An 11,462-nucleotide genomic window follows, 5' to 3' on the forward strand; every position below is an offset into this window, starting at 1 on the left:
GATTGGGCAAGTGCTTGTGTGGTCCCGTTGTATAAAGGTAAATGTGATAAATATGAATGTACTAGCTTTAGGGGTATAAGTCTGTTGAGTGTTGTAGGTAAGGTGTATGGTACAGTGTTCATTAATGCAGTCAGCCACTTTAACTGTTCTAAGCAGTATTAGTTCTGCTTAGATATATTGGAAGCTAATCTGGAGTATTGTTAAATCTTCCTGTACTCAATCGATGACAGCCAAGGAAAACGTGATTGAATTTTTCTAGCTACTCAGTTTATAATCCTGTAAAGCTGGTTATATTAATCAGCAATGTTTTTAGGTAGACAGGTAGCTTGTCAGGTTTGGAGTAGGTCCTTGGTGGTTCAGAGGTTCAGGCTGGTGATGGTGGACGTTGACAAGGTGCTCATTAATTGTACTTGCATAAAGGCGAAGTGTTAGCTTGCATCTCACGGGATATATGTGCATGATGCTACTGTATATTTAGTACTGTATTTAACTCTGGATCAAATGTATAATTTACAACTAACACTAATAATACCATGTTTTAGTGTTTCAAGACAATATTATTTTAGTAGTTTTAGCTGTAGTCTAAAATATTATTGCAGATAATTTCAAAGTATTTTTCTTTGTATATGTGCGATCGTATTAATATTTACACTGAATGTAGTCCAAGCAAGGTTTCATCCAGTTATTTACGCTTCAACAGCGTAGGGGCCCGGGATGGGGGGTATTAGTCCTGGCATTTGAGTTGTCTAGTCCCTGAGTGACATGAGCAGTAAACTTCACCCAGCCCACTGATTTAAACCTTTAGATGCCACTTTATATCAAATTCATGTGCATTGCAAAGGTTTGAAACATGAAATCCTTGCCTCACTGATACTGTTATACGGATAGACGGAAGTTACTATTCTGATTTTATTTAAGGAAAATTTTGGAAGAGCTGCCACTGGAAATTCCCTTGAGCAACCACGATCTTTGCCCCTGGAACCAGCCCCTTCATGGACACCTTTCTCCAGGAATACATCCTTTTCTTGGAACAATCTCTGCACTAGCTGTCCTCACATCACCTGCGGGAGAAATATACAGCAGCCAAGATCATTGAGGAAGATTTTTGCTGAAGGTAGAGTGTAAAAGGGAAGGGGATGAGGGATGTGAGGGATGTTTGTTTATTCCCCTTTTGTCAATCTTCCTATCCATCCATAGTCAGACGCCTTAATTCCGGAGGGGATGGTCACTAACAAATGTTGTCACCTTACTTTCCACCATTAGGCTATAATCCCTCCACTTCATACCTCACTCATACCTCTTCTCCCTATCTCCCCCATCTTTTCTGCTCACCCCTCCCCCTCTTCACCTCTGTAGTCTTATTCATTTCCTCCTCCTAGCCAAACCAACACTCGACCAATGAAGTGATAGTACGTGGCAGTGAAGTATGCCAGTGTCTAAAATTGCAATGACAACGCCATTCAATTCAGTGACATTTTAAAAATTACTCTAGCTAATTCCCGGCAACTTTATTCAAGTTTAGAGAGCTTTTTCGAACTGGAGGAATTTAGATACAACCATCACTGACACTAAGTATTGGACTATCCTAGAACTTTATAAAAGCGTCTAACAGCAATAAGGAATTTAAGATGCACCGAATTGAAATTGTAAATAAACTTAATGTGAATAAAGGAATGTAAACAGAGGTAAAGAATGATTAATCAACGTTAAAGATACAAAGTTTATCTCACTATTCTCATGTATTTCAGGGACAACACAACAGATTACTCAGCCAATGCACTGCTATGAAAACTTCCAACTGGGTCCTCTGCCACCTCAGTCTTGGCTCACGACGCCAACTCAAGTCTGGCATCTTTGCCGCCTCTGCATCAGCCCTTCCCCCTTGCCTGTCCGTCGGCCTGGAAGGAAAGGTAACTGGTTTTATTTCTATCAGTCTATGTCTATCAAACAATCTATAGCCAGACGCCGTAATCCGGTAAGGAGAGGACACGATAAATAGCCTCCACTGCCATTTCGCTGCCCTCCCCCGAATTTACACCCCCTATCATACGAGTATACTCTCCACTCTATCCCTCCATTTCATCCTCGGTCTCCCCCTCCCTCTCCCCTTTCCACCTCGCTCACTGTCTCCTAGCCTGTCTGTTACCCTCCATCCTCTCCTGGCCAGACCAACTCTTTTAATTAGCGACTTGTTTTGCATACCACACCTGAACATTTCCTTGTATACAGTAATTGTTTTTTATATCCTTATATCGACATGGTTTGGCCATGTGGAGAGGAGATGGAGAATGAGAGACTGACGAGGAGAGTGTATGTGAGTGAGGTGGAGGGGGGGGATAGGGAGGGGGAGGCCAAGGATGAGATGGAGGGATGGAGTGGAGAGGTATATGAGAGAGGGTTGTGTGTGCTAGAAGCAGGGCAGTGAAATGGCTGGGGACAGGGCGACATGGAGACGATTTGATTGTGGCCACCCCTTACGGGAATTAAGGCGTCTGGCAATAGATAGATAGACAGATAGACATAGTTTGGATCAGGAACACACGAGAGCGTACTAAGGTGCATAGACCAGGATAAATAGCCAAGGAAAAGGTTTTACGAACACTGCAAAGCCACTTACAGTACGACCCTGTGAGTGCGTGTGTGTGTGTGTGTGTTTAGATTCTTACTCACTCACTCATTCTCGCCCAGGATAGGTTTGTTGGATTCATGTAGTTTGTGTGTGTGTGTGTGTGTGTGTGTGTGTGTGTGTGTGTGTGTGTGTGTTGTATTTCACAGTGTAATATTTTAAGATGTGGCACCAGTTCATCTTCACGTGAACCCGGTGGACTGCAGGCTGAAGTTGCCCTCCTGCTGCAGTCCACCATCCTCCTCTTGGGGGATAGGGAAGGAGCTGAGTGGCGTATAAGAGGGCAGTGGAGCCGCCTAGTTATACCAGTGCCACCACGTGAAGGCGTCCCTCTCCAACATCAATACAATGATTTATACGTCTATCTATCTATCTATAGCCCGACGCCTTAATCACGCAAAGGGTGGCCGCAGACAAAACGCCTCCAAGTCGCTCTGTCACCCACCATTTGACTGCCCTCCCCCCAGCTCACCCCCCCCCTTCCCTCATATACCTCTTAACTCCATCCCTCCACCTCATCCTCGGTCTCCCCCTCCCTCTCCCTCCCTCCGCTTCACCTACATACACCCTCTTAGTCAGTCGTTCATTCTCCATTCTCTCCACTTGTCCAAACCACCTCAGTGTAGTTGTATGTACTTATAATATTCTCTTCTCCTACTAATTTTTCTCCGTATTCCAGGATTAGATACTGGAGCATATTTTGATGCGGCCTGGTCAGTCAGTCTCTCCCTAAGGATTTTCGGAATGGGGATATATTTGACTAGTAACCAAGGAGACTCGTTCCTGCTGTCATAGGGGCAATCTGTCAGCCAAGTGGCCATCTGTCATAGTCAAGGGATCATGACATAGTTTAGGAGCCATCTGTCATAGTCTAGAGGCCATGATATACAGTAGTCTAGGGGCCATGACATAGTCTAGGGGCCATGTGTCATAGTCAAGGGGCCATGACATAGTCTAAGGGCCATGTGTCATAGTCAAGGGGCCATGACATAGTCTAAGGGCCATATGTCATAGTCAAGGGGCCATGACATAGTCAAGGGGCCACGTGTCACAGTCAAGGGGCCATGACATAGTCAAGGGGCCACGTGTCACAGTCAAGGGGCCATGACATAGTCTAAGGGCCATGTGTCATAGTCAAGGGGCCATGACATAGTCTAAGGGCCATATGTCACAGTCAAGGGGCCATGACATAGTCAAGGGGCCACGTGTCACAGTCAAGGGGCCATGTGTCAGTCAAGGGGCCATGACATAGTCAAGGGGCCATGTGTCATAGTCTAGGGGCCATGACATAGTCAAGGGGCCATGTGTCACAGTCAAGGGGCCATGACATAGTCAAGGGGCCATGTGTCATAGTCTAGGGGCCATGACATAGTCAAGGGGCCATGTGTCAGTCAAGGGGCCATGACATAGTCAAGGGGCCATGTGTCAGTCAAGGGGCCATGACATAGTCAAGGGGCCATGTGTCACAGTCAAGGGGCCATGACATAGTCAAGGGGCCATGTGTCACAGTCAAGGGGCCATGACATAGTCTAGGGGCCATGTGTCATAGGCTAGGGGCCATGTGTCATAGGCTAGGGGCCATGTGTCATAGTCTAGGGGCCATGACATAGTCTAGGGGCCATGTGTCACAGTCAAGGGGCCATGACATAGTCAAGGGGCCATGTGTCACAGTCAAGGGGCCATGACATAGTCAAGGGGCCATGTGTCACAGTCAAGGGGCCATGACATAGTCAAGGGCAGTGGTTTCCAACCTTTTCTAATTCTCGCCCCCCCTCACTGAATGACACGTTCCCTGCGTCCCCCTTCCTCAAGTACTGTATTTTACTGGCATAGTTGGCACATGTCAATAAATATCATAGATTCTTAATCTTTGCAATAGTTTATATATTCAGATAACTAGATTTCTTATTCATATATGAAATATTTTCTACATATTTAGAAATTACTGAATTCCATCATAATTCATAGTTTTCAAATATAATTACCCTCTTTATCAAGCCTTTGCGCCACCTTCCCCAGGCAGCCCTTCGTGCCCCCCTGGGGGGGCGCGCCCAACAGGTTGGAAACCACTGGTCAAGGGGCCATCTGTCATAGTCTAGGGGGCCATCTGCCATAGTCTAGGGGGCCATCTGTCATAGTCTAGGGGGCCATCTGCCATAGTCTAGGGGCCATCTGCCATAGTCTAGGGGCCATCTGCCATAGTCTAGGGGGCCATCTGCCATAGTCTAGGGGCCATCTGCCATAGTCTAGGGGCCATCTGCCTTAGTCTAGGGGCCATCTGCCATAGTCTAGGGGCCATCTGTCATTGTCTAGGGGCCATCTAGGGCCATCTGTCATTGTCTAGGGGCCATCTGTCATAGTCTAGGGGCCATCTGCCTTAGTCTAGGGGCCATCTGCCATAGTCTAGGGGCCATCTGTCATTGTCTAGGGGCCATCTGCCATAGTCTAGGGGGCCATCTGTCATTGTCTAAGGGCCATCTGCCATAGTCTAGGGGCCATCTGTCATAGTCTAGGGGCCATCTGTCATTGTCTAGGGGGCCATCTGTCATTGTCTAGGGGGCCATCTGTCATTGTCTAGGGGGCCATCTGTCATTGTCTAGGGGCCATCTGTCATAGTCTAGGGGCCATCTGTCATAGTCTAGGGGGCCACGACATAGTCTAGAGGCCATGTGTCATAGTTTAGGGGCCATGTGTTAGTCAAGGGGCCATGTGTCATGGTTAGGGGTCCATGACATAGTCAAGGGGCCATGTGTCATAGTCAAGGGGCCATGTGTCATAGTCAAGGGGCCATGTGTCATAGTCAAGGGGCCATGTGTCATAGTCTAGGGGCCATGTGTTAGTCTAGGGGCCATGTGTTAGTCAAGGGGCCATGTGTCATATAGTCAAGGGGCCATGTGTCATAGCCAAGGGGCCATGTGTCATAGTCTCTTCCCAATAGGATCAAGTCGTGTGAAGTTAGCAGTCATATCACAATGAAGAATTTAACTGAGTACACCGCTTCCCGTCCGATCAGCGAAGTTAAGCAACGTTGGGTCTGGTTAGTACTTGGATGGGTGACCGCCTGGGAGCACCAGATGCTGTTGGCATAACGTTCTCTCTACGTGTCAAGTGGGGTTGGTGGAGGATTAGTGCCCCTTCCTGTAAAACAATTAACTCTAAGCCCTTGGCCACCCCGTTCGGGATACGTAGCGTCTGGCAATGAATGAATGAAAAGAATTTAACTGACAAGATTAATTTATATTTTTGGATTTATAATAACTGTCTCATCAAACGTATATTTATTTTTTGGCACATTTAACAGGCAGCCCAGTACCTTAGTTCGAAATCAACTTTTGAATAATTGATAACTTTTAGCATACACTTTTTGGCTAATCCTTTTCTATATTCAAGGATATTAAAGGAAGAAAACCATTTATTATTTATTTCATTTACTGAGACACAGAACAAGGAGATTTCATTCATATAGTCACTTATCTGTTATATATTTTTTGCTTTTGGTCTCATATTCTGATATGTTGTTTTATGTATGTTGAATTTTGATCTTTTGTCATTGTGTGCTTCCTATAATTATCTCTCTCTCTCTATTACTTCCTTCCTTCCCCATTCCTTCCCCCTCCCCCCTCCTCTCTCTCTCTCTCTCTCTCTCTCTCTCTCTCTCTCTCTCTCTCTCTCTCTCTCTCTCTCTCTCTCTCTCTCTCTCTCCCTTTCTCTCCAGTCATGCGTCTCTTAGCTGAATAAAATCACCTGCCTTTGCCTAAATTGAGATATATAATCGTACTGAAGGGGTTGACGGTATTAAAGGCTATCCATTTATCTGTCTTTCTGGCTGCCTATCTGTCTGTCTATCTGTTTATGTCTGTCAAACTGTCTGTCTGTCTGTCTATCTATGTCTGCCTGTCTGTCTTTCTGTCCGTCTATGTCTGTCTGTCTATCTGTCTGTCTGTCCGTCTATCAGTTTGTATCTGTCTGTGTGTTTCTCAGTCTACCTACCCGTCTGTCTGTCGATCTGTATCTATCTGTCTGTCTATCTATCGATCTGTCTGTCTATTTATCTATCGATCTCTGTGTGTCTGTGTTTTAACGAATACAAAGGTTTATTTAACAAACACATAGTATAATTAGTGTTTATTATAACAATTTTTGATCATGGTGCATATTTCCACATGATACATTATTTTCTCTTACAGGTACTTAATGTCCTGCTGTGTCCTGCTGTGTCCTGCTACGTGTCCTGCTGTGTCCTGGTGGTGTCCTGCTGTGTCCTGGTGGTGTCCTGCTACGTGTCCTGCTGTGTCCTGGTGGTGTCCTGCTACGTGTCCTGCTGTGTCCTGGTGGTGTCCTGCTACGTGTCCTGCTGTGTCCTGGTGGTGTCCTGCTACGTGTCCTGCTGTGTCCTGGTGGTGTCCTGCTACGTGTCCTGCTGTGTCCTGGTGGTGTCCTGCTACGTGTCCTGCTGTGTCCTGGTGGTGTCCTGCTACGTGTCCTGCTGTGTCCTGGTGGTGTCCTGCTACGTGTCCTGCTGTGTCCTGGTGGTGTCCTGCTACGTGTCCTGCTGTGTCCTGGTGGTGTCCTGCTGTGTCCTGGTGGTGTCCTGGTGGTGTCCTGCTGTGTCCTGGTGGTGTCCTGCTACGTGTCCTGGTGGTGTCCTGCTGTGTCCTGGTGGTGTCCTGCTACGTGTCCTGGTGGTGTCCTGCTACGTGTCCTGCTGTGTCCTGGTGGTGTCCTGCTGTGTCCTGCTGTGTCCTGGTGTTGTCCTGGTGGTGTCCTGCTACGTGTCCTGGTGGTGTCCTGCTACGTGTCCTGGTGGTGTCCTGCTGTCCTGGTGGTGTCCTGGTGGTGTCCTGCTGCGTGTCCTGGTGGTGTCCTGCTGCGTGTCCTGGTGGTGTCCTGCTACGTGTCCTGGTGGTGTCCTGCTGCGTGTCCTGCAAGCGCCCTTGTGTTACCTTCTCCACTGAAAATAAATAAATAAATAAATGAATAAATACCTTGTTTCATAATGTGGCCTTTCTCATTCATCCCTCCATCATTCACTCATGCTGTCACCAGACGATGTTATTCAAGAACAAATGAATAACAAAAATCTGCATCATCCCTTCACAAGTTAAATGATATCGTCTGGAGGCAGCAAGAGTAAAATAATAATGTAATAAAATAATAAAAATAGGAGTCTCTCAAATAGCTTTCAGTACTAGAGGAGAAATGAACAAAGGTAACGAGATGCAACAGAATAAAAGCGATAAATGCCAGAAAACACAGTAATGTTAGCAAGTGCAATGAAACGTATGACTGCAATAAATGAAGAGACGAAACAATATGAAATAGTGCGATAAACTATGGACCATAATGAAACAAAAAGGGTAGGGCAAAATTGCTCCTATAGATGGCGTTAGTGGTGCCAAAACTGGCGCGCGCGCGCGCACGATGACGTCATAGGAAATTCGACTAATCAGAAGCCAGGATAATTCATTCCTAAGGCCTCACCAGCGCCATCTATTGCAGGAATTTGGAACTACGTGCCCGAAGCATGGCTGCCTGCGGAATCTCCCATATTTAGGCCTTTTAACCCCTTTTTTTCCCTTTTTCTGCCTATTTTGACCTATTTGTACCTATTTTTAATGCATTTTCTGTGCAGGGAAGCCGAAAAAAGCACCTTAGAATATAGGGTACTGAAATTGCCAAAATCACTTATAGAGGGGAAAAATACTAGTTAAATAGGCTTCAGCGCCTTTAAAATGCTTTGAAAATTACAATGGGGCATTTAAAGAGCAAGAAAAAAGCCCGAAAATCAAGAAAAATCGTACTTACAAATAAAAATTCTGGTGACGTATGGCAGCTCTGGCCGACCGAGGTGATGAGGAAAGGTAAAATCAGCCCTTTTTCCCATTTTGCAGCCTGCAGTCCTGGAGTTAACAGGTAAGTGAAGAGTTCTCGTCACTTCTCGTTCCCTGAAATTGGTTAATAATTTTTAAAGTCCGAATTGCATAAGTGACATATTTTCCAAGTTACTGGAATTTGTGGAAGGCTTGAACGTGCCTTTTTCGTAATGTTAAGTACGTTTTGGCTATATAATGGACGGAAATATGTGGGAAGCCGGCAGGTTTTGTACCATATGGAAGCCGGCTGGACACTGATGAATAAACCGGCTTTTTCACTCTCCAAAGTCAATTATTGAAAAAGATTTCTCACTATAACTGCCCATCCGAGTGTACTAGAGGGGATTTCAATGCTGTAGCAGTGATGAATTTCGAAACATATGGTTCGCTGGTTCATCACGGCACTGCATTTTACGTACATGATACAAGCTACTATTATTAATCAATGAAAAATAGCATTAAATAAGCTGCTAGAAATAAAAGCACGGCCCTATATCAAAATTATAGTATTTTAATTGTCTTTAGTACGTGATTATCCTCACTCCAACGTAGTTTTATCACCCGGACCTCCTTTCCCACCCCAGGGCAGGGTGAGGATTCTTAATTATATTTAAGTTAACTACTAAAGCCCCTGTAATAATAAAATGATTTTTAAAGATTCTATAAAAAATCTGACCCAAGGTGAAAAAAAATGACATGGAAATAGATAAAATTACGTACCAACATTTTTTTGAGTTGTGCGTTGAATATTCCGGCTTAGTATTTTATTCTTATCTCCAGACGATTTTATGTAGCGTAGGGTAGAAGGTTAGTAATGCTGAAGGCTATTTTAATTCTAAGTGACGTGGCTTCATGGTGCCTCTAAAATTATCGAAATAAAGTGAAGTGCTTGAAAGGGTACAACAAGGAAGAAAGGTTGCTGGTTTCTTGAAAGCAGCGATAAGAAACAGTATAGTGAGCATGGAAGTGAAAAGTTACTACATGACAGCATTATGATACCAGCTCTAATGTATGGAAGTGAAGCTTGGAATTTGTTGGAGGGATTGAAGTCAAGAGTGAGAGGTGTGGAAATGAGTTATTTGAGGGGAGCATGTGGAGTCTCATGGAGAGACAGATTGACAAATGAAGTGAAGGATCGTTGTGGTGTGGATGTGGATGTGATAGGAAGCGTTAGGAGAAACACAGTGAGGTGGTTTGGCAATGTGGAGAGTGAGACTAATGAGAAGAGTGTACAGTATGTGAGTGAGGTGGAGGGAGGGGGATGCCAAGGATGAGATGGAGGGATGGAGTGGAGAGGTATGAGAGAGGGAGTGTGTGGGATGGGAGCAGGGAAGTGAAATGGCGGGAGACAGGGCGACATGGAGGCGATTTGTTTGTGGCCACCCCTTACGGGATTAAGGCGTCTGACAATAGGTAGATAGAGAGAAATAAAGTAGATGGTTATTGCAATGTACTGACTGATGTGGGTTTTCCAGAGAGCGGAGGAGAGGAGTTGGTTCTGCTGGAGGGTAACAAGTCTATCATTGCTACCACAATCATCGCCCTTCCTACCACTACCACCATCTCCCATCGCCTCTCCTACCACAACTACCACTACCACCATCTCCCATCGCCTCTCCTACCACAACTACCACTACCACCACCAGACAGTCTACCACCATCATCGTTCCTACCACCACCAATGCCGTTCCTGCCACTACCAGACAGTCTACCACCATCTCCGTTCTCACCACAACTACCACCACTAGACAGTCTACCACCATCCCCGTTCCTGCCACAACTACCACCATCGCAGTTCCTACACCATCGCCGTTCCTACCACAGCTACCACCACCAGTCTCCCACCATCGCCGTTCCTTCCACCACCACACCACCATCGCCATTCCTACCACCACCACCACCACCACCATCACCGTTCCTACCGCAGCTACCATCACCAGTCTACCACTATCACCGTTCCTACCACAACTGCCACTACCCCCACCAATCTACCGCCAGGCCTACGCCAGTCACTCCTCTAATTATAAGGTATTTGTGATATGCCTATGTTTTTTTCCTTTTAAAAACATATAGTACTTTAAGATACAGGTTTGAAAAGTGAGAAATGCGTAATTTTGACTAAGATGATTGATGATCAGTTTTAGAAATGAATAGACTAATAGAGCCATGTGGAGAGGACTGAGACTAACTAGGAGAGTGTGAGGTGGAAGGGAAGACCGAGAATGAGGTGGAGGGATGGAGTGGAGAGGTTTGAGAGGGATGTAAGATGGGAGGTCAGCGAAATGGCTGGGGACAGGGCGACGTGGAGATAAACTTGTGGTCACCCCTCACGGGATTAATGATACTGTAGGTAGTTATCAACAGTCAATCTCCTATAGGCTTGATTTTGCCATTACTCTTATAAGCTTGATTTTGCCATTACTCTTATAAGCTTGATTTTGCCAGTGAAGTTTGTATTGAGTACATCGTCTGGAGTTAACAGGAACAAAAATGACTGCGAGCTGGTGCAAATATTAAATCGACGGCTCCTACTGTATACTCCTACTTGTATAGATTGATTTGGTAAATAAGACGGAAGCATGAGTTGTTAATGGTGGTATATGCTGGAAAGAAATAGCATCTTGGGGTTTATGTGGAGAGAATGGAGAAAATTAAGTAGCATAGATCAGTGAAGTGGAGGGGGAAGTGGAAGGGAAAACAGAGGAAGACAATGGAGAGGCGGGATGGAAAGGTATGATGGGTGTGAACTGAAGGATGGGTGGAGAAGTATGAGAAGGTGGAGGGAGTTAGAGAGGGGGGCAGCCTGATGACAAGGGGAATAGAGGCGATTCACTTGTGGCCACCCCTTTAGGGATTAGTGTCTGGCTATAGATACATACATATAGGCGAATACAGATAATTTCGTAACCATCCTGATGTAGTATGAAACAAAATTACAGACTGTACACAAAACTAAAGAACCA

At 45.5% G+C, this 11,462-nt stretch overlaps 1 pseudogene; it reads left to right on the forward strand.

The window, feature by feature from the left end:
• The first annotated feature begins 5,580 nt into the window (after positions 1–5,580).
• LOC145398273 (5S ribosomal RNA) lies at positions 5,581–5,712 on the forward strand (annotated as a pseudogene).
• The last annotated feature ends 5,750 nt before the right edge of the window (positions 5,713–11,462 follow it).

Source organism: Coenobita brevimanus, chromosome 44 (assembly GCF_032717465.1).
Source record: "Coenobita brevimanus isolate Jiangsu-jjx chromosome 44, ASM3271746v2, whole genome shotgun sequence".
Lineage (NCBI taxonomy): Eukaryota > Metazoa > Arthropoda > Malacostraca > Decapoda > Coenobitidae > Coenobita > Coenobita brevimanus.